This window comes from Vombatus ursinus, unplaced genomic scaffold (genome assembly GCF_900497805.2).
Source record: "Vombatus ursinus unplaced genomic scaffold, bare-nosed wombat genome assembly UNPS02014176.1, whole genome shotgun sequence".
In the NCBI taxonomy this organism is placed as follows: domain Eukaryota; kingdom Metazoa; phylum Chordata; class Mammalia; order Diprotodontia; family Vombatidae; genus Vombatus; species Vombatus ursinus.
Window position 1 is genome coordinate 1,902,655 of NW_020953954.1, and position 22,149 is coordinate 1,924,803.

The 22,149-nt window shown below is 47.6% G+C and overlaps 1 protein-coding gene across 1 annotated transcript in view; it reads right to left on the reverse strand.

Annotated features, from left to right (window-relative positions):
• Positions 1–22,149, reverse strand: part of MOB2 (MOB kinase activator 2) — a 101,436-nt gene that overhangs the window by 35,163 nt on the left and 44,124 nt on the right. The gene's annotated exons all lie outside the window — the stretch shown is intronic.

Consider the following 22,149-nt stretch of genomic DNA (forward strand, 5'->3'; position numbering starts at 1 on the left):
AAGCTCCTCGCGCCGCGCCTGGCATACAGTAGGTGCCACAGAAATGCGCGCTGTTACTGTTTCTTCCCATTAGTCGCTCCTCGCCTCCGGTCACCCAGGTGCCTTCTGCCCCTCCCTCCTCCTCCTCCCGGGCCTCGCGTCATGCCGACAAAGGCCAGCCATCCCCTCCCCCACAGCATTGCCCCTCATTCATCTGCCCTCACTGCCCCGGGGCCCCTTCTGGCTGGAGGGCACAGCAGAGCTGCTCCTCTCTGCCAGCCACTTCTCCACTTCCCGCTAATGTACTCCTTGGGACTCCTTTTCAGCATCCTTTTGTGTGTGGGGGGGGGGGTCTTCCCTGATTAGACTGCAAGCTCCTTGAGGGCAGGGATTGTCTTCTGCATCTTTCTTTGTTGTTGGAGCCTCAGTGCCTCGCATATAGGAGGTGCTTAATAAATGTTCAGTAACTATGTCCACAAACATGCCTGTCTCTCCCATTTGAAAAACCCCTCCCGTGAGCTGCTGATCTCTGCTGGCTACAGTTCTCTCTTCCCTCCTTCTTGGGGCTAAACTGTGAGAAAACGGTCTCTAATCTGTGCCTCCACTTCCCCTCCTCTCCTTTCTTCTTAACCCCTTCCAATCAGGCTTCTACCGTCCGATTCCACAGAAGCCGCCCTGGGATTGCGGAATCGCCAAATCCAAGGGCCTTTCCTGTCCTCCTCCGCCTCTCAGATCCCCTCTCTTCTGGACTATCTCTTGACCAAGTTGGCCAGTCCTCAGGCTCTGAGGCTGGCTTTTTACCCAGGTGCCCCACCAAGGTTCTGTCCTGAGTGCTCATCCCTCTCTGACTTTCAGGCTCACATTTCCTCCATATTCAACTTAAATTCAACAAGCCCAAAGCAGGACTACTGTCTCTGCCCCGAATTTTCTCCTCTTCCTCATTTCCCTATCACTGTCAAAAGCAACAGCGGCACCACAGGCCCGAGGGCCACTGCCCAGTGGGCATCCTCTACTCCTCACTCTCTCTTCAGCCCCATCATCCAGTCAATCTTTAGTCTTGTAATTTTGGTCTTTGGCACACCCCTGGCTTCACCCCTCGGTCCCCCTGACCCACCATGCTCCAGGGGCAGGCCCTTATCCTCTCCCACCTGGATCATGGCAACAGCCTGGCCCACCAAAGGGGTCTCCAAGCGCAGCTCAGGCCACATCCCAAACCCTAGTCAGTCAATCCACCAGGGCCCTATTACCTCCAGGATCCAAGCTCCAAGCACTCTCGGATCCAGCGACGCCAACCTCCTCAATGCTCCTCCCACAAGATGCCAAGCCTGGGCACTTTCCCTGGCTGTCCTCCATGCCCAGAACACCCTACCTTCTGGCTTCTCAGCTTTCTTTGGAGGTTCAGCTGAAATCTCGCTTTCCCTCTCCTGATTCCCTTAATGGCCATGCTTCCTTCCCCTGCCCGGGATCATGTCCCCTCTGTGGTCCATGACTCATTTGTATATAAACCTGTTTGCAGGTAATCTCTTTGATTAGACTGTATGCTCCCAGAGGGGGTGGTGAGTGTTGCAGTCCTCCTACTTAGCATGGTGCCTACCCTATATCGAGGCCTACCAGATGCTTATTGATTGGACGTGGGCCTTAGTTCCCTGGTGCGTAAAACGGATGACACGGCTGGCTTGCTGAGAATCGGCCTCGGGTCCCTTTGGGCGCCAAGTAGCGATCACTGCTGTCACTATCTACAACATGACAGGGTCAGTCTCACCCCAATCAAAAGCCTATGATTACTCTAAGTCACTTTTCTGATCCTTTGAACATCTGGTCAACTTTAAGAGTTACGTTTTATTTACTCTGAACATATCTGAAAACTTTTTACCAAACTTTTAGGGGGATTATCTGTTCAAAATATCAAATGAGAAAATCTTGGTGAAGCGCTTCACCCAGCGCCTGGCACACAGTAGGCACTTAATAATGATCTGTTCCCCTCCCCAGTGCCTTCCACTAAGGCGCCACTGGAGCAAGAGTTCTTGGCCCTCCTCAGGCCACGCCCCCTTTGGCGGCCTGGTTAAGAAGCTCTGCAGTCCTCTCTGGAATCCTCCCTAGAGCAGGTTTTCAAGGGTGCATAAAGTGGGTGGGATCACAAAGGAAATCAACCCAACTGAACGATGTTCAGTTGTCTGTTTGGTCATGGCCAACTTTTCATGGCCCCATTTGGGTCAGAGGTACTGGAGGGGTCTGCCATTTCTTTCTCCAAATCATCTGATAGATGAGGAAACAGGCAAACAGGGTTAAGTGACAGGGTCACACAGCTAGTAAACTTCTGAGGCCAGATTTGAACTCAGGTCCTCTGACTCCAGGTCTGGCACTGTATCTACTGAGCCACTAATACTGAAACATAATTATCAAAATATTAAAAGAATCAGTCTGTGGACTGCAGGTTCAGTACCCCTGCATGAACTGGAGGAAGAGGAGTAATTTTTTTCAGTCAGTCAGTTAACAAGCACTTAACACAGCACTGATTATGGGCCAGACACTGTGCTAAGCACTATTATATATTACAGAAATATAAAAAGGCCAACTCCTGCCCTCAAGGTTGCTTACATCCTAAAGGGGGCGGAGGGAGCATGATGGCAAAATCCAGAGAAAGAGGACGTTTACAGGAAGGCTTCATTCACGGACACAGGTGGTGGAGGGAGAAGTCAGCTCACGTGGAGAAATGAGCAAACGTTTAAAAAGGAGAAGATATGGCCCAAGGTTTAGCGCTGAAGACCGGGAAAAGTGCCACAAGGCACTTTGGCTGAGCGGCTACTTCTAGAGGGAGGGCTAGTCCATGCAAGGGGCAGAGGGAGTCCTGGGAGGTAGAAGGAAGAGGAACTGGATGCCACCTTTCCAGTAGCACGTCCCAAGACTTCTGCTCGATGCTGTGGTCCTCTAGGAGGTGAGGCTTCCATTTTAAGCACGGATGTTTATGCACTGTGATAGTGCTCTCTTGAAAACAAATATTTTGGATAGAGCACTGGCTCTGGAGGCAGGAGAATCTGAGTTCAAATCCAGCCTCAGAAACATAAAACTCGCTCACTGTGTGACTCTGGGCAAGTCACTTAACCCCAATTGCCTCACTGCTGCTGAACCGGAGAGGGAGAACTCTGTAGTGACCCTCACCTCAATTCCCACCTGCTCACTGCCCTCCCCACCTCCCCAAGGTAGGCTGTGATTGGTACAAATGGCAGGAGGGATGCTTCACATGCCTCTGTCCTTGACCTGCATGCACAGGAGCACACAGGTTGATCTCACCCTTGCTTCTCTATCGCCTTCTAAGCAAATGCCGTTCAGTGAGACAGCTACAGCCCCCAACCACAGGCAGGTTTCAGGTATCAAGCGACTGGGACACGAGAGGCCAAGCCCCAGAGCCTGCACTGGGCATGAATGAAGCCAGGCCCATTGTCCTGCCCGGACATCAAGTGAAGGCTGCACTCCCCCGGCCCCACTTCCCTTGGGCCAGGGAACACTCTGTCTGTCTGCCTAGAACAGGATTGCCCTCCCCAGTGAGGCCAGGACATGGTGAGTCCCCTGGGACTCCTCTCTCAGATGCATCCTCTGGCACCCCTGTCACAGAGCGCTTCAGATGAGCAACTCAGGGGTCCAGGGTCACAAGGTAGTACCTACCACACAAGGGCGGTGGGGAAGGTGGAGAGGGAAGCTAGTCAAGGGGAGTGGAGCCCAACAAAAGTGGAAACGAAGGGACGAAAGAGCAAATCAGGCCAGCAATCAAAAGACAGTCCCCTCGTAGGGGTCATGCAATGACGGTCTTAGGCACTGGGGCCAGAGATGAAAAGACAAAACGCTACCTGCTTCTCCAGGATGGCGTCTAGGAAGTACCACAGGGCACGCAGCATTGGGGCTGGAGTCAGGAAGACCCGAGTTCCAATCCAGCCTCCGACACTTATTGGCCCTGGGCAAGTCACTTAACCACTGTCTGCTTCAATCTCCTCATCTATAAAATGGGGATGATAATGGTATCTCCCTCCCAGGGTGGTGGTGAGGATCCAATATCTGTAGAGTACTTGGCACAGTGCCCGGCACACAGTAATTACTATCTAAACGTTTATTCCCTCCCCTCCTCACTTCCCCGAACTGGCCAAGCCCCAGACCTGGGCTACTCTGGGACTCTTGTTGATGGCCAAAAGGGCAACAGGGGGGACGATGCCCCCTCAGGGAGTCAAAACTGGCCACAGCAGTGCTGACCTGGCCCCACCAGGCCCAGGCCCAAGGGCCCCTGAATGCTGCCTCAGCATCCCTGACATTACATTGATCCAGCACCCACTGCTGCCTTAGTGATGAGCTTTGGGGCCTAGAATGTCCTGTTAGAGCCCTGCTGAGCGTTTGATCAGCCTGTGCTGGTACACAGCAGGTGCTTAATCAATGATGACTGACTGCCTGATTGACTGACTGATGGCACCGTCTGCCCAGGCCAAGGGAGGCGACGGTCACTGGGCATTTCCCAGAGTGTTCATGGGTGCCACGTTCCCTGTTTGACACCAAGCTCCGCGGCCCTGGTGCCGGACTGTGCCACATTTTAAAGAATGGGGACATGCAGATTGACTGGTCACACTGGCATCAGCAGAAAGCATTAGACACCCCGAGAGAAAGGAAACAAAAGAAGGCCGCTGCGTCAACAGCACCTGACCGAGAGCCCCCAGCCCGGCCTCCGTCCACTGGCAAGTGCCCTCCATGTCCCATGGTCACCAGACGCCTGGAGGCTCCTGCAGGGCAGGGCCTTCGTCTGCTCCCTAACCTTTCTGGGATCACAGTAAGCCAGTTCTCTGGCGCTAATCCTTAGGCTCCCTTCTGGGCCCACCTTCAGGATTTGTGGAATGGGAACATTCTCAATCGGCATGACCCTCCCGCCATCAACCCAAAAGCCTGCCCAGAGCCCAGCACGTGGGTGACCAGCCCGGGCCCCATTTCTTTAGTCCCTCCGGCTCACTTCTGGGAATTGTCCAAGACAGAGCTTGTCGACTCAGACATCTGACAGTCAGAAGGCCAAAACAGCCCTGTTCTCTTCCTCCTTCCCCAAACCGAGGCCGCTGAGCTAACCGGCCGTAGGGACGGACACCAGCTTGCTAACACTTGGCTCGATCCCACAGGCTCATTCAGCACTCTCTGACCTGCCCTCTGATCTGACACGCACGTGCACACGCACACAGCTTCTGTTTTCACAGGCTTATGTCAATACTGCCCAGCAAACACAGGTCACACACCTCCGGATTCGTAGCCAACTTGGAGAGGGCCGATCTGCGTGCAGAGGGAGGTACCTGAACCAGCCTTCTCTATTGGAGGAGGCCGGGGCTGGAAGAGGGAGTGCTCCAGGCACACTGGGCTCCTGGACAGAGGACGCTATTGAGGAGGCCTGAGTCCCTTTCCCTGGGGCTGTGGATACTCAGCATGATCCAGGCCGAGCAAATGTAAACGGCAACAGAGAAAAGCACTATGAATGAGCCTGGGAAGGGAACCAGAGAACCCCCTTCTCTCCTGGCAGATGTCCCAGGGCCCTTCCCTTACTCTGACAGGCCAGTGCCACGGGCACCCCTCCAACACGTGCCTTACAACACGCATCCCTGCCTAAAGGAGCACAGTCTTGGCGACACAGGGCTGGAGGTGTCTTCAGAAAGGGATGCGATGTCTTTATTTCCTTAAGCTGTTCTATTCCTACCATGGAGAATAATGGTCACACTGGGAGGTGTATCCTGGCCTCAGACCAAACCATCCAATGCACTGCCCTGGCCCCCTGTCCCGGTTCCCCCGGCAGGGCATCGAAGGGCCACCGAGTCAAAGTTGACGGAATGGCTGGGCTCTGCTGGGATAATTACAGCGTGCTGCCGGCAGCCACGCCGCCCAAAGCCCATTTACTCAGACAAGGTGCATGGCCTACCACCTCTGCCATCCTCTGTGGGGCCCTGGTGTAGGGACTACGAGAAGGAGAATACAGCCTTTACCTTCTACCTTCAGAGAGCTCAGGTGAAAAGTCAACAAAGCTCCCTGACTAAATTCAATTTGTCACTTGGGCTTAAGAAAATAATAATAAAAATAACAATTATTAAATAATTGGTATTTAAATAATAAATAAGAATTTAATAATGATAATAATTAAACAATAATAATTTTTAAAAATTTGACGAAGAGCAGTTATAGGAACCAGGAAGGTCCAAAGAGCAGCCCTGGAGAAGACACAATCCTGGAAAGTTCCCGTGCAGGTCACTTTCCAGGGGAGAACAACCCATGGATGGCAGCGACAGGGAACCAGACTTAAGCTTAACACCAACATCTCCCCAAGAGGACAGCTATTCAGGAGACAACTGGCTGTTTCATGGCAGGATGTACCCTGCTTTATCAAGCGGAGCCACGGGGGCCCAACTTGTGATCCCCACTCATTCTGGAGCTAAGCAAGAACCAAAATGGCGCTGCTTGGCATCCCAAGAAACTGGAGAGGCCTCCGAGGGGGCCCGCAGAAGCAGGGGCTCTGCACTGCCTCCAGTCTCTCCCATCCAGCCTACACAGGACTGGACAACTGTTCTGCCATCTGAAGTCCTTCCCCTGGGTCTTCAGACTGCATTTACCCTGCCTGCCCTCATGCAGATTACCTAGCCACAGGGGCCAACTGGCTGTCTCCCACAAAGGGCATCTGTCGTCACTCAGTGAATCAAATGAGATGGGATTTAAAGCAGTTGCTTTTCTACAATAAGAAAGAACATGATGAGCAGCTGAAAAGGGTATGCAAACAACGAATGTGGGCTCTTGGCAGGCAGCAGGTTCAATCCTGACTGGTTTGGGGTCTTGCTTTGCTTTGCTTTGGGGGGGGGTTGGGGAGGGTGTAATGATTACTTTAAAATAAAACTTTTCAAATTTAATTCTCCCCTTTGAGACCCAACTCAATCTGCACCTACTGTGTACCTACTGTGCACCTGTGTTCCTACTGTGCACCAGACACTGGTAATACAAAATAAAACCCAGTCCCTGCCCACGAGGAGAGGACATTCTACTAGGAATAGAAAAGCATTGATTAAGACCTTGCTGCGCGCCAAAGCCCGGGAGAATACAAACAAAAGGGCCCCTGCTGTCCCAGGACTGGAATTTTAAGATTTAACAGATATTGGGAGAGGCTATGTTCACAGAGAGAAAACAGACTGAGGAGTCTGGCTTCGGGCAGCTGAGAGACCCCACAGTCCTGAGGATGCGGTGGGCAGAGGTCTGCGGGGTAGGGACGCAGAGCAGATGACAAAGCCCAGAAGCCCTCAGAACCCAACGGAAGGGCAGGCGGTAAGGCCTGGTGGTCCGTCACATTACTAGGAAGATTATAGTTGATGACCCCTCTCATCCTCAACAGAGTTTAAGCAGCTGTAGCCGTCAAAAAGCCAGAGGCTTAAAGCATGAAGGGGAGACCCTGGGACCATCTGGGCAAGCAGAGATGAGTGGGATAGAAAATGGAATTTTCTTCTAAAACAAAAGATCAATAAAAATTTATTTTTAAAAATCAACCAACAAGAGCTAATTAAGCAATTGCTAAGTGCTGGGAACTGTATTAAGCGCTAGGAATACAAAGAAAAAGCAAAAAAGAAACAAACACACTCGCCCCTCCCCAACCTCAAGGAATCTACATTCTTTTTTTTTTTTTTTTTTAATTTATTTATTTTTAGTTTTCAACATTCGCTTCCATAAGCTTTTGAATTTTAAATTTTCCCTCCTTCCCCAAGACGGCATGCAATCTGATATAGGCTCTACTTATATATTGATATTAAGCATACAGAAAACATTTCTAAAATGGAAGCCTCTAAAGGAGGCTGATGTGAGATGGAGAGAGGTTGCAGATACTAAAAAAGGGGGCTTCCATTTTATCTGAGAGTCCACAGTCACTGATGATTGTTAAGCAAGGAGGCAACACAGCCAGACGTGGGCTTGAAGAAATTACTATTCCAGGTACAGTTGTACCTTTTAAGATTCTGTAATTAAAGACATAAATGGAGAGAAAATGAAATAAATACAAAGACGCTCAGACCCATCATCGCCCCAGGGAAATGGGTTGGAAAAATAAGCAAACAACAAAAAGGAACGTGACCATGAAAAAAGCTACTACGGGGACAAGGACATAAACGCAGAAGACAATGACTTGAAAATATCTGCAAGCAAAGCCTCAAAGAAAAATGCAGATTGGACATAAGCCCAACAAGAATTCCCAAAAGAGATTTGTTTGGTTTCTTTCTAAAGAGATTTTTTTTAAAAGGGGGAAAATCATTTTAAAAATCAAGTAAAAGTGGGAGAGGGAAAGTTGGGATAAAAAGAGAAATGCAAGAAAATTGTAAAAAGAGAATTAGCAGCTTGGTAAAAGAGGCACAAAAATACCGAAGAAAATAACTCCTTTAAAATTAGAATTGGTCAAGGCAGCTAGGTGGCACAGTGGATAGAGCACCGGCCCTGAAGTCAGGAGGACCTGAGTTCAGATCTGGCCTCAGACACTTGACACATAGTAGCTGTGTGACCCTGGGCAAGTCACTTAACCCCATTACTGAGACCAAAAAAAAAAAATTAGAATTGGTCAAGTGGAAGCTAATGACTCCATGAGACATCAAGAAACAATTAAACAGGCTTAGATTCTTAAAATCTAGCCACTAGCTCACTAATGTTCAGACTCCTTAAGCGTCTGCCCAATATGACGGATGTTCTAATAAACCTTGTCTTTGGCTGAAAGAAGGCTTGGGTCAAATTCTTTCAGGCAGGACCCTCATGTTGTGATTTTGGGGTCCCAGCACCCCTAACCCCTAAACCTCAACATTTTGATGGCCCATACAGGGAAACTACTTGACCCCAAGTTCTTCTCCAGCCAAGACTGGAAGGTATGTAAGCCTCCCCTCCCTCCTTTCTTGCTCTGTAGTTGGGGTCGCTCTCCAAGTACCAAGGCTTGGAGGTGCTTTTCCAGCAGACAGTTATGAGGCTGTCTCGCACCCAACCTGATGCTCTCAGGCTCTCGGTCCACTGGTTTGGTTCGAGGCCATAGACTTGGGTACACCTTCCACAGCATAGAGGACAAGGGCGGATGCCCTATCCAGATGTGTATGCCCAATTTTGTCAGTTCTCTTGGCACCAGGGAATTGGGGAAGACTGCAGTTGCCTTTTGGTTCCCTGAGGCTTACTTACTCCCTTCCCCCTACACCCTTGAATCTTACTTCATGGAGGTTGCAGGAAAAAGTTAGAACAGCTAAAAATATCTTGGCAGATTCTGGAGGTTTTGTGATTGATCATTAAGGAGTTTTGAAACTCCTCCTTACAACCCTGGTCACTCCTTTCTCCCACTCCCTTTCCTTAAGTCAAGAGGGTATCTGCTAGTCCCCCTCATAGGAGAAGAGAGTTTCACCCTTTACCCCTCACCTTTGATTTTACCCTCCCCCACCTGGGAAAGGAAGGAGTGGGGAGGGGCAGCAGCTACAGCATGGGCCCCCCTGGCAATGGCCTTGGGCTCTGGGGCAATCTTTGCCTGGAAGCATCACCCAGGTTCAGCACATCCTGCTCAAGGTAAAGAAGCTGGCCTCTCAAACTTGAGTAAGCACACTCTTTTAAATTTGTAGTTTTAACTGTTAATGATGAAATGTTGATTCTCTGTGTAAAGTAATTTGGAAATGCATTTAACGAAATTGAAGTCACCTGATTGATAATGGGTTTGTTTCAAGTTTCAAATTGATGAACTTTTTCGTATCAGTTATGTCAAGCAACTTTTCATAATTTGGTTACAGTTAAAATAATTTAGCTATTGTTGGTTATTGTTTTAATGTGTAAACTAGCCAAAAAGGTTGTTTGGGCTATGTATGGCTTGCTGAGAATTTGCAAGTGTATAGAAATCTCTAATGATTAGGTTTTTACACCAGAACAAATGTAAGATGTAAATCCTGGAAAAGTTTCTCCTAAGCTGTGATTAATGAAACTTGCTGTTTGAGGTAAAAGCTCCTAGAATTTTATTTTGAGTTGTCTGATGGATCATAATCCATCGATAATCAATAATCCACCATCTGAGAGAAATGCCACAAGTTACTCAGCTACTGACTGGTGGGAAGTCAGCACTGGGAAAAGCTGAGAGGACAATTTTAGCCTCAGTCTAAGACGGGATCCTCCTGGCTCAGTATTCCCCATTATGTTCCTTTGAAAAGGAATGTTACTCACCTAGCTATTCCTGAGTCTGGCTATGAGGTGGATTTGATACTGCATGGTTGGGAAAAATGAATTATCTGAATCCAAACAGAGCTAAGGATGTTTTGTCTTGTCATATCTGGGCCCTGCAGTTTTTTCTGTCAGATTTGTGTCTTCTAGACTACAGGCCATTCACCTATAGTTGATAGCAAACACTGGGTACCAGCCAATGTCCCTCTCATTGTTTCCTGGATGCAACCTGTGATTGGTTCCAGTCAACCTCCTCTTTGGGACCCCCTTGAGGCACGGACAGCTCTATGTCCCTTGTCAATAGGAAGCAGTTTCAGAATCTGAGACCTTCGCCCCTTACCCCAAAAGAATTTGGGTCCCATTTGTTTGATGGGGGAATGATGGGGTTGGGATCTGGACCCCAGAAAGGAAAAACCCTGGACTTTCCTTTGCCTGAGGCTATAATCCCATCAACTGGACTTACATTGTAGCTACACCCAATCTCCCAATTCTGTTACCCTTAACCTAGCCTAGCCCTCCCTATGGCCCCTAGCCATTTCCCACACTTAATTCTAGCTAGGCTCCATTGTCCAGGTCCCAGGAGTTCTGTTCACCCCAGCTTACTGGCCACTCCCATCCAGATCTCCTTAGACCCCTCCTCCAGTCACCCCAAACTACTTGGCCATTCCTAGATCTCTCCCACAATCTTTCTGTATATAAGGTCCATCTGGTCTCCATTAAGATGCTTAGATTCTTACAATCTAGCCACTGCTCAGATTCTTATAATCTAGCCACTAGCTAACTGATGTTCAGACTCCTTAAGAGTCTGCCCAATATGACGGATGTTCTAATAAACCTTGTCTTTGGCTGAAAAAAAAAAAGAAAAAGAAAAGAAACAATTAAACAAGGGTAAAAGACAAAAGAAAAAAAAAGAAAATATGAATTATCTCATCAGGAAAAAAAAAATCACCTGGAAAATATATTGAGAAGAAATAATTTAAGAATTATGTGACTACCTGAAATCTAAGATCAAAAAATGAGCCTAGACATCATATTTCAAAAAATTATAAAAGAAAATTACCCAGATATCATAGAACTAGAGAGCAAAGTAGAAACTGAAAGAATCTACTAATCACATCCTGAAAGATATACCAAAGAAAACTGCAAGAATATTATAACCAAGATCCAGAGCCTTCAGGTCAAGGAGAAAATACTGTGAGCAGCCAGAAAGGAAGAATTCAAATACGATGGGACCACAGTCAGGATCACATAAGACTTAGCAGTTACCAGTACAAAGAAGCAGAAGGCTTGGCATATAATATTCTAGAAGGAAAGGAGCTAGAATTACAATCAAGCATAATGTTCCTAATAAAACTGAGTATAATACTTCGGGGCGGGGGGGGGGGAATGGCTATTTAATGAAATAGAGGACTTTCAAGCATTCCTGATGTAAATAAAGGTCAGAGGTGAATGGAAAATCTTACATTCAAACACAAGACTGAAGTGTAGCATAAAGTAAACATGAAAGAAAATCAGAAGGGCCTTAATAAGGTTAAACTGTTTACGTTTCTAAATGGGAAAATGATACATGCAACCCTTAAGAATTTTATATTCACAAGGGCAGTTAGAAAGACTCTTCTTAAATAGAGGGCACAAATGTGAGTCTATCATGTTGAGGTAATTTCAAAAGAAAAATGGAAGGGTGAGAAAGAGGGGTGCAATGGAAGAAGGAGGAAGGGAGGGGAAAAACAGAGAAAATTATTTTATATGACAGATACATGCAAGGAAGAGTTTTTAAAATGGAGGGGAAGAGGCAGCTAGGTGGTACAGTGGATAGAACACTGGAGTCAGGAGGAATTGAGTTCAAATCTGACCTCGGACCCTTACTAGCTGTGTGAACCTGGGCAAGTCACTTCAATCTGATTGCCTCCCCCTCCTAAAAAAATTTAAAACGGAGGGGAAATGGGGGAAGGGGAACCAGACAATGCTTGAACCTCACTCTCATCTAAACTGGTTAAAGGAAGAAAAAATGCACGCACACACACACCCACCCCAGAATTGGAAATTCATTTTACCTAGCAAGGAAATAGGAGGGGCAGACTAGGAGAGGGAGAGGGAAGGAGTGCTGATAAGAGGATGGATGGACATGGATTAAGGGAGGCAGTAGTAAGAAGCAAAACAAAACTTTTGTGAAAGGAAAAGGATTTTTTTAAAAAGGAGGAATATAAGGGAATATGATGGGAAATCTACAGTTAGCAATACTATAACTATGAATATGATGATAGCATATAATAAACTATATCAAACTGGGAGGGAGGGAGAAAAATATGGAACTCAAAAGCTTGTAAAAATGAATACTAAACTTTTTCTTGATATGTAATTAGGGAGAAAATGAAATACTAATTAAAAAAAAAAAACTATGAATGTGAATGGGATGAATTCACCCATAAAACAAAAGTGGATAGCAGAATGGATTAGAAACCAGAATCCAACAATACGTTGTTTATGAGAGACAATTTGAAACAGAAAGATACACACAGAGTTAAAGTAAGGGACTAGAGCAGAATCTATTATGCTTCAGCTGAAGTAAAAAAGGCAGGGGGTAGGTATGATTTCAGACAAAGCAAAAGTAAAAATAGACCTAATTAGAAGAGATAATCAAAGAAATGACAATGTCCTTAAAGAGCTATAGATAATGAAGTAATATCAATACTAAAAACACATACCAAATGGCATAGGATCCAAATTCTTGAAGGAAAAGTTAATTGAGTTACAAGAGAAAATAGATAATAAAATTATTACAATAGGTGACCTCAATTTATCCCTCTTAGATCTAGATAAATCTAACCATAAAATAAACAAAAAAGAAGCAAAGGAGATGAATAGTATTCTAGAAAAGTTAAGTATGACAGACCTCTGGAAAATATTGAATGGGAACAGAAAGGTATATACCTTTTTCTCAGCTGTAAATGAAACCTTCACAAAAAATGCTCATGTATTAGAGCAATTGCTCACAGGTAGACCAAGCCAATATAATAAAAATGACAATGCTACCTAAAATAATTTACTTATTCAGGGCCATACCAATCAAACTACCAAAGAATTATTTTATAAAGCTAGAAAAAGTAATAACAAGATTCATCTGGAGGAATAAAATGTCAAAACTACCAAGGGAATCAATGAAAAAAAATGTGAAGGAAGATGACCAGATACCAAATTGTACTACAAAGTGGTCATTATTGAAACAATCAGATACTGGCTAAAAAATAAAGTGGTGGATCAGTGGCATAGATGAGAAACACAATACACAGTAGTAAATTATCACAGTAATCTAGTGTTTGACAAACCCAAAGATCCAAGATTTTGGGCAGAAACTAGGTACGAATTAACATCTCATGCCACATACTGAGATAAGCCCAAAATGGGTAATGGGTATATGATTTGGATATAAAGGATAATCTCACAAACAAATGAGAGAAGCATTGAAGAAATTATCTGTAAGATTTATGGATAGGTGGAAAGGTTCATGACCAAACACAAGACAGAGAAGACTACAGGAAATAAAATGGTTAATTTTCATTACACAAAATTAAAAAGATTTTGCACAAACAAAACCAATGTAGATAAAATTATAAGAAAATGGGGGCAGCTAGGTGGCGCAGTGGATAGAGCACTGGCCCTGAAATCAGGATGACCTGAGTTCAAATCCGGCCTCAGACCAAACACTTGACACTTACTAGCTGTGTGACCCTGGGCAAGTCATTTAACCCCAACTGCCTTAAAAAAAAAAACTATATATATATATAAGAAAAGCAGGAAACTGGGGAGAAAATATACAGCAAGGCCTTATTTCTCAAATACACGGATAACTGAGCCAAATTTATAAAAATAAGAGCCATTCCCCAATTGATAAATGGTCAAAGGATATGAACAGAAGTTTTCAGAAGAAATCAAAGCTATCAATAGCCATATGAAAAACTGCTCTAAATCACTAATGGTTAGAGAAGAGCACATTAAAACAACTCTGAGACACCACCTCACACCTATCAAATTGGCTAATATGACAGAAAAGAAAAATATAAATTGCTGGAAGGGATATGGAAAAATGTGGACACTAATGCACTTTTGGTAGAGTTGTGAACTGATCCAATCATTCTGGAGAACAATTTGTAATGATGCCCAATGGGCTATGAAACTATGCACATCCTTTGACCCAGAAATACCACTGTTAGGTCTGTATCCCAAAGAGATCAAAGAAAAGGGGAAAGGACCCAGCTATACAAAAATATTTATAGCAACTTTTTTTTTTTGTGATGGCAAAAAACTGGAAACTGAGGGGATGCCCATCAATTAGGGAATGACTAGCCAGGTTATGATATATGAATGTGATGAAATACTGTTGCTCTATAAAAAATGACAAGGGGGATGGTCTCAGAAAAGCCTGGGAAGATTTGTATGAACTGATACAGAGTGAAGTGAATGGAACCAGAAGAATAATCTACATAGTAACAGCAAAACTGTAACAATTGAAAAACTCGTATTCAACCGTGGATGACTGAGCTATTCCGGCTTAACTACAATGACCCACCACAACTCCAAAGGACTCATGATAGAAAATTTTATCTACTTCCAGAGAGAACTGAGGAACTCAAGAGGGCTGACTGAAGCATATATATTTTCTTTCTCCATTTCTCTTAGTATTTTTTCCAGAACATGGCTAATGCAGAGATATATTTTGCATGACTTCATCAGTATAATAGATATTGTATTTCTTGTTTTCTCAATGGGTGGGGGGGGATGGAAGGAGGGAGAGAATTTATTAGTGAAATAAAATAAAATAAGACTGGGAGTATCTTGTCCTGCCCTTTCCTCCAGACTTGGATCTTACTAACCATGGTGCCCAAGAGATTCAGGGCAAACCACAGCCCCAACAAGAACCCTCCTAGATGACGTCAGAATCCAAACATACTCAGAAATTCTGGCAAATGCATTCTTCCCAATGCCAAGGGCCAAGTTTCCTTTAGGATTGTATTAGATTTGTAGCAAACAGTCTGTTGTCCTCAAACAGGACACCATAAAGACAAATATTTTATACTATTCTTAGAATGTCTTGTCTGCTTCTAAGATAAAAAGAGTAACAGAAGTCTGTGTGTCCAGGCCCGCTGTCCACAGTCTAAGTCCACACACTTCACCAACTGCTGACCAACTGCCCCTGCAGGGACAGGCTGCCATGTTCTCAGAGGAAGAAACCTAAGTCAAACCACCATCCCAACCACCTTGACTACCTCTTCTTCTCAGAAGCGGAGAGAGAGAGACCAGGAGGCCCCAGCCATCACAGGCCAGCCCAGAAGCAGCCTGACAACCACACCTGGTAAAGGCGTTTTCTTCATTCTTATCGGAGCCTGCACTTCTGACCAAGAAAAGGCCTTTCTTTGTTGCCGCATCCTGCTACCAGGACCCCTGGGCTCTGCCACAACAGGCACCCAGGGGACCTTCAACACTCTGAGCAAAAAGTGACAGTGGCTACAGCTGTCACACTATGCTGAAGGGCTCGCAAAGAGAAAGCCTTCCAAACCTTTCCTGATAGAATTTCATAGGATAAAGCTGGAAGGGACCTGTCGAATCATCTCATCTGACACCACTATCTTACAGAGAAGGGACAGAGACGGAGGGAAATGAAGTGACTCATCCAACACCACACAAGGAGCAAAGGCAGCAGGCCTGGGATTTGGATCTGCGTCTTCTGACCCAACTCTGAGAAATCGGCATTTACCCAAGCTCTCCTCCTGGAAACAATTCAGGCAATTCAATGACCACTGGTCAGGCACCTCCTCTGTGCCAGGCGCTAGCCACACAAAGAAAGGTCCTGCCAAGCCTCTGCCCTCCAGGAGCTCCCAGTCTAACGGGGGAAACAACCTGCAAACAGGGGAATGGGGGAAGGGGTTTACACCCACACACCACACCCATAACGTGCCTACAACATACATATACATGTATATTACATGCATCACATACAGTATGCCTGTATAATATACATAAACTATACATGACGTGTATTGTCTGTATATATCGTGTGTGTATGCACATGTGTGTGTGTGTGTGTGTGTATGTGTGTGCGTGTGTGTGAGAAAGAGAGAGAGAGAGAAAGAGAGAGAGAGAATGGAGAGGAGAGGGGAGGGCCTCCCCTGGCCCATTCCAGTCACCATTCTGGTTCGTACTGCCCAGAGACAAGACATAAAAATGAGTGAATGACTGGCAAACAGCTCCAAGGAAGAAAGACAAGCTGGTCCGAGGGCCTGGGTTACTTCCTGTCTCCATCACTCACTGACTGGGTGGCCCTGGTCAAGTCCCTTGCTCTAAGGCCTCTTTCATCTCGAAACTGATGAAACCAAAGGCTCAGGCTAAGGGCCAACCACAACCCTTTGCAAATGCACACGGAGATTTTTTTTAAACAAAGGAGAGGCTTTGGGTTCTGCAGAACCTGCATGCTCTTACAGGGAAGCAACACCCCTTCAATCCAGGGGATCATTTCCTGACCTTCAGGTCAGGGGAGCCCCAAAGAGGAACATGCTGCCGAGGAAGGCCGGGGACTTTCTGTCTCTGGAGTTCTTCAAGAAGAGAAAAGAAGACTGCCTTTCTGTCACTCAAAGAAGGGGCTAAGCTATATTATTCCAAGTACTTTCCCAGGTATGTGTGCGTATTCTCTCTCAGACACAGCTACTGCTATCCAGCAGCTACTCGGACACAGAGAAGGCTTAGGGGCCAAGGGAGCTGTGTCTAAAGTCCAAAAACAAAGAAAAGGAGCACAGAAAAGGAAGCTGAAAGACTACCATTTTTCAGGACCAATTCAAAAGCCATGCTAGACTTTCTCTTCCTCCCTCCCTTCCCTCCTTCCTTCTTCCTTCCTTACCTCCCTCCTTTCTTTCTTCCTCTCTCCCTTCTTCACTCTTTTCCCCCCTCTTATTCTCTCTCTCTCCTTCTCCTCTTTCTCTCTCTGTTTTTCTCTGTCTCTCTCTCTGCCTCTGCCTCTCTCCCATTCTCACTCTCCTATTCTCACTCTCCTCTAACACACACATGGTTCTACTGACTAGCCACTAACACGATCCCCAAAGGAAGCCCCACAGGGCACGGGAAGCCACATTCTATTAGGAAAGATTTCAGGCTGACTCCAAAGGGGCTGCCTGAGTCTGGGCCCCAAATCAAAACCGAGGTCATTTTTCAAAGGACAAAACAATCAGACTTCAAAGTGGAGGGCCCTGCTCTCTGACCACTGCCAGTCCATGGAACTGTACCTCCCAGAGAAGCCAGCTTGGAGCACCTGTACCCTCGTGGTCTCCCCTGGGCTGGGGGTCACAGCCATTCCATTTCAGCCTCACGCTGGTACAAAGAAACCCAAGAAATCCAGAAGGAGCTTCTCACCAGTTTTCTGCTGAACTCAAAAGAAAAGAGCTGTCTGTGGAGCTTTAGGTGCTAAAGGGTCTCTCTCCCTCCTTCCCTGAGTCACCAAGAGAGCTGAGCACAGAGAACAAGTAAGCAGAGAACAGGAAGGAAACTTCCCAGGCAGACCGGAGCAGAGATGAAGAGGGTAGAGATGAGGGGCCCACCATTCCCCCCTAGGAGCCTGGGAGCTGTATGGAATCCTGACCCAGAGAGTCTGCCCACCCCTTCCAATAACACCTGGCAGCAGGAGAGTGTGCCAGCAAGCTACTCAGGGCAGCTCGGTCCTTCCTCCTAAGTCCACTGTGCCTTATCCCCAGGAAAAAGCCACGGAGGCATGGACAAGGACAACAAAGCACAATGCAGAGCCTTGGACCTGGGAATCCAACTCCTACAGAGAGGAAAACCCCCTAGGAAGCACCTCAAGGCAAGGCTGAGCTCTTCAAAGTCATTTTCCTTGGTGGCTGATCTAGGTGTGGTCTTAAGGCAGACACTCTTGCCAGAGAAGCCCATCCGCCAGCCTGGGCCTGGTCAGGCCACTTCTCATGAACACCCGGCTCCCCTACTTCCCAGAGCAGCCCTCTACCACAGGCTACCCCAGAGGCCCAACAGAAGCAAAGCCCCAGCGACTTTAAGCAAATGGAACAGAATGATTCTTGGTGAAAGCCTGCTATTCCTACGGGGAAGTCACTCGGTGTAGCTACATCTGAGACAAGCACATGCCCCAGGTGATCCCTCTTGGTTCTTACTGAAACCCAGAGCACTGAGCACGTGGTCACCATCAGAGCCCCAGGGATGGCGCCACCACAGAGCTCTCCACCAAGCACTAGCCCATCCGTTCCCTCCAGCACATGCCTCATCAGCAGTCTGAGCTCAACCAGTCAGTAACACTCACTCTTCAAGTGATATCTCTGACCAAAGACCATGAACGGCTCAGGTTACAGTTCAAGGACTGGAGCACCAAGTACCCGGTGGCTGGAGGGGAGATTCGCTGGGCTTATCCTCACGTTCAGAAGTGGTGCGAGGAGTGGTGCACAGAGTAGTGCACATGCTGCTCTAGAAAGAGCAGAAACCGAGGACAGGCACAAACCAAAGGTCCTAAAGCCAGCCCCAGGTGAAATGCTCAAGGCAGGTGGCTTTCTTCACTGGGGAGGGCGGGGCGGGGAACAGACAAAGAGAGACAGAGAGAGATCCTGGCAGACAGGGAAAGAAGAAGAGAAAGACAGGAGAAGGAGGGAGAGACAGAGACACACTCCCACATGCTATTCCTGAAGTCTTAGAGTACTTGGGAGGCATTAAAGTTTCCAACAGCACTAAAACTTTTGGGACACGCTGCTGGTTTGGGCACCCACACGTTACGTGCTGTATCGCAGGGGAGGACGTAACAGAAAGCAAATTGAGTATGACAGAGAGGAAAGGGGAGAAGTAGTTAGTAGCAGACTCAAGACAACTCCAGGGTCTCCCTCTGCAACCAATAGGTTCTTGGAGTCAGGAAGACCTAAGTTCAAATCCGACCTCAGACACTCACTACCAATGTGACCTTGGGCAAGTCACTGACCTGCGCCTGCCTCAGTTTCCTCCACTGCAAAATAGGAGTCATAACAGCACCTCTCTCCCAGGGGCATTGGCAGGAACAAATGAGATCATCCGTAAAGTACTTTGTAAGCTCTGCCAAGTCTCCTGAACACTCAGAAATCACCTTCACCTGAAGGAAGGGACGTATTCAAACTGCAAGGAAAGAGTCAGAGGCCAAAAATGCACAGCGCCGTCGCCCGCTCACTGGTGCCAGGTGACTGTCGTTCTCTCTGTGGTGTTGGGGGGAGGGGCAGGGAGTAGGATGATTCCCGCCTCTTCTCCCCCAGTCTGTCGCTGCTGTTCAGTTGTTTCAGTCGTATCTGACTCTTCATGACCCCCATTTGGGGTTTTCTTGAAAGGCAAAGATACTAGAAGGGTACGCCATTTCCTTTTCCGGCTCATTTTACAGATGAGAATGAGGCAAACAAGGTTAAGTGACTTGACCAGGGTCACACAGCTAGGAAGTGTCTGAGGCCGGATCTGAACCCAGGTCTTCCTGACTCCAGGCCCTGCACTCGATCCAATGCACCACCTAGCTGCCCAAAGCTCAGATGCCTACAATGGCTCTACCCTCCAGGCCGGCAGGCTGCCCTCCCCAACTATTCCCAGTCTGAAAGAATTTCAGTGATCAGGTGGTGATATGAGACCACCAGACTGTTTCGCCATGACAGTTTGGCTGGGGGCAGGGGTCAAGGTGGCTCTGGGCCCTGAATGGCCACAACTGTGCTCCTGGAAGCATACTCCTCCCTCCACAGCAAGCCAGACCAGGGCCCTAGGGAACGTCTTCACACCAGCTCTGTTTGGTTTGGTTCCAAAGACGCACCAAAAACCCTGCTCCTTGCATAGGACTGCATCTAAGCTCTGCAACTGTTCACACGGCCTTCTAAGAGAGACAAATCAAAACCATCCCAAGGCCAGGCACAAAATGTAAGCCACGGAAAGGAGACACTCACTTTCCAACCATCCCTGCCTTCTCACCGAAGCTCCCGAAACCACCACCTCCTGCCTGGATCCCGGCTCGGGATCAGACCGGCCCCATTCCACCTCCCACGCCCGCAAAGAAGAGACCACGCGGCTCCTTCTAACGTTGGAAAAATGGCCGCATTTCTGTAGTCAAGTCAACATGCCTTGCTCAAGAACCTGCTATGTGCCAGGCACCGCACTAAGGGCTGAGAATACAAAGAAAGGCCCTCAAGGCCCTCCGAGTAATGGGGAGGCAACATGCCAACACTCTGCACGTGCAGAATACAGACAGGATAAAGTGGAGAGAGTCACCACAGGGAAGACACCAGCCTTCAGGGCAAGATGGAGAGCCAGGCCTGGAGTCAGAAGACCCGAATTCAAATCTGGCCTCAGATACTAACTAGCTGGGTGACCCTGGGCAAGCCACTTAACCTCTGTCTGCCTCAGTTTTCTCACTGTAAAATGGGTTCCCAGGCTTGCTGTAAGGATCCAATAAGATAATATTGTAAAGTGCTTAGCAGAGTGCCTGGCACACAGTAGGTGCCACACAAATGTCAGTTATTTTATATCATCATTGTCATTCCTGTTGCTGTTGTTACCTGAAGGAAGCCAGAAGGCAGAGATGAAGAGGGAGTATATTCCAGGCCTGGGGACCACCATCCCACATTTGTGCCAATGGGGCAGCAAGGTGATGCCACAGCGCACAGAGCCTCAGGCCTAGAGTCAGGAAAACTCATCTCTGTGAGTTCAAATTTGCCCTCAGACACTTACTAGCTGTGTGACCCTGGGCAAGTCACTTTGCCCTGCTTGCCTCAGTTTCCTCCTCTGTAAAATAAGCTGGAGAAGGAAATGGCAAACCTCTCCTGTATCTTTGCCATGAAAACCCCAAATGGGGTCACAAAGAGTCAGACACGACTGAAATGACTGAATAACAATGACAATGGGAGATGGGACGTCTTATGTCACCAACCCAGGAGGAGATCTAATCCAAGGGGCCTGTGGGAGAACCTGCAGAGCCCAGGCCATGCCACTACAAAGGCTCAGCCCCACTGACCACCAGGATTCCGCGTCCCCCAGGCATAGTTAGGAGAGGCGTTAGGCTAATTCCAAAAGCGAAAGGGAGACCTCAGGCAGGTGGCTGGCTTACAACAAGGAACGGTAAGTCAGATCACCCTGACAAATATCTGTTAAGAACCTACTATGTGCTAGACACTGGGCTAAGTGCTGGGCATGCAAAGAATGGCAGGAAGGCGGCGCAGCCCCTGCCACCCAGTGAGCGAGGGCGAGAATTCCAGGTGTGGCGGACAACGCGGGAAGGTGTTCAGCTAAGCACCAAGAGACAGCGCCTCCTGTTCCAAGAACAGTAGAAGGCCAGCGCCACTGCGCCAGATCGTAAGGAGAGGGGGCGATGAGGGGCTCCCCCACAGTCCTCTTTGCCAGCACACTCAAGACAGGGGCCGAGGCCACGCAGACACAGCAGCCATCCTTGCCCCGTCCTTCCCACGAGCTCCGGGCCTGACACAGTCTGAGACTAGCTCCTCAGGTGTGATTCCGCCAAGACTATATTGATCCTTCTATGTGTGCAAAGTAAAATGTACATTAAATAAATTTTAAATTTTCTGTCATCTTCAAATCAACAAGCATGGATTACGCCCATGTAATGGCACCAGGCACAGCATGAAGCATTCGATCCAAAGGTGAAAACGGTGGTCCCAATCTTCAAGGAAATTCCACTATAAGGGAAGAGAAAACGTGAACACTGCTAGGCCAGACCAAGCCCAGGCAGAGCAGAGGGAAGGCCCTGGCAGCTGAGGGGCCACAAAAGACCAGCAGGAGACCGGCTCACAGCTAAGCCTTGAAGGAAGCCTGGCACCTGAGGGGCCACAGCAGAGGGACGTCCAGGCTAGGGAGGACAGATTGGGTGCAGAGGAGCCTTCCCATTGGGAAGAGCTTTGAATGCTAAGCACAGAAGGGAAAAGGGAGCGAGTGAGGGGCCAGCGCAAATGATCATCTCGG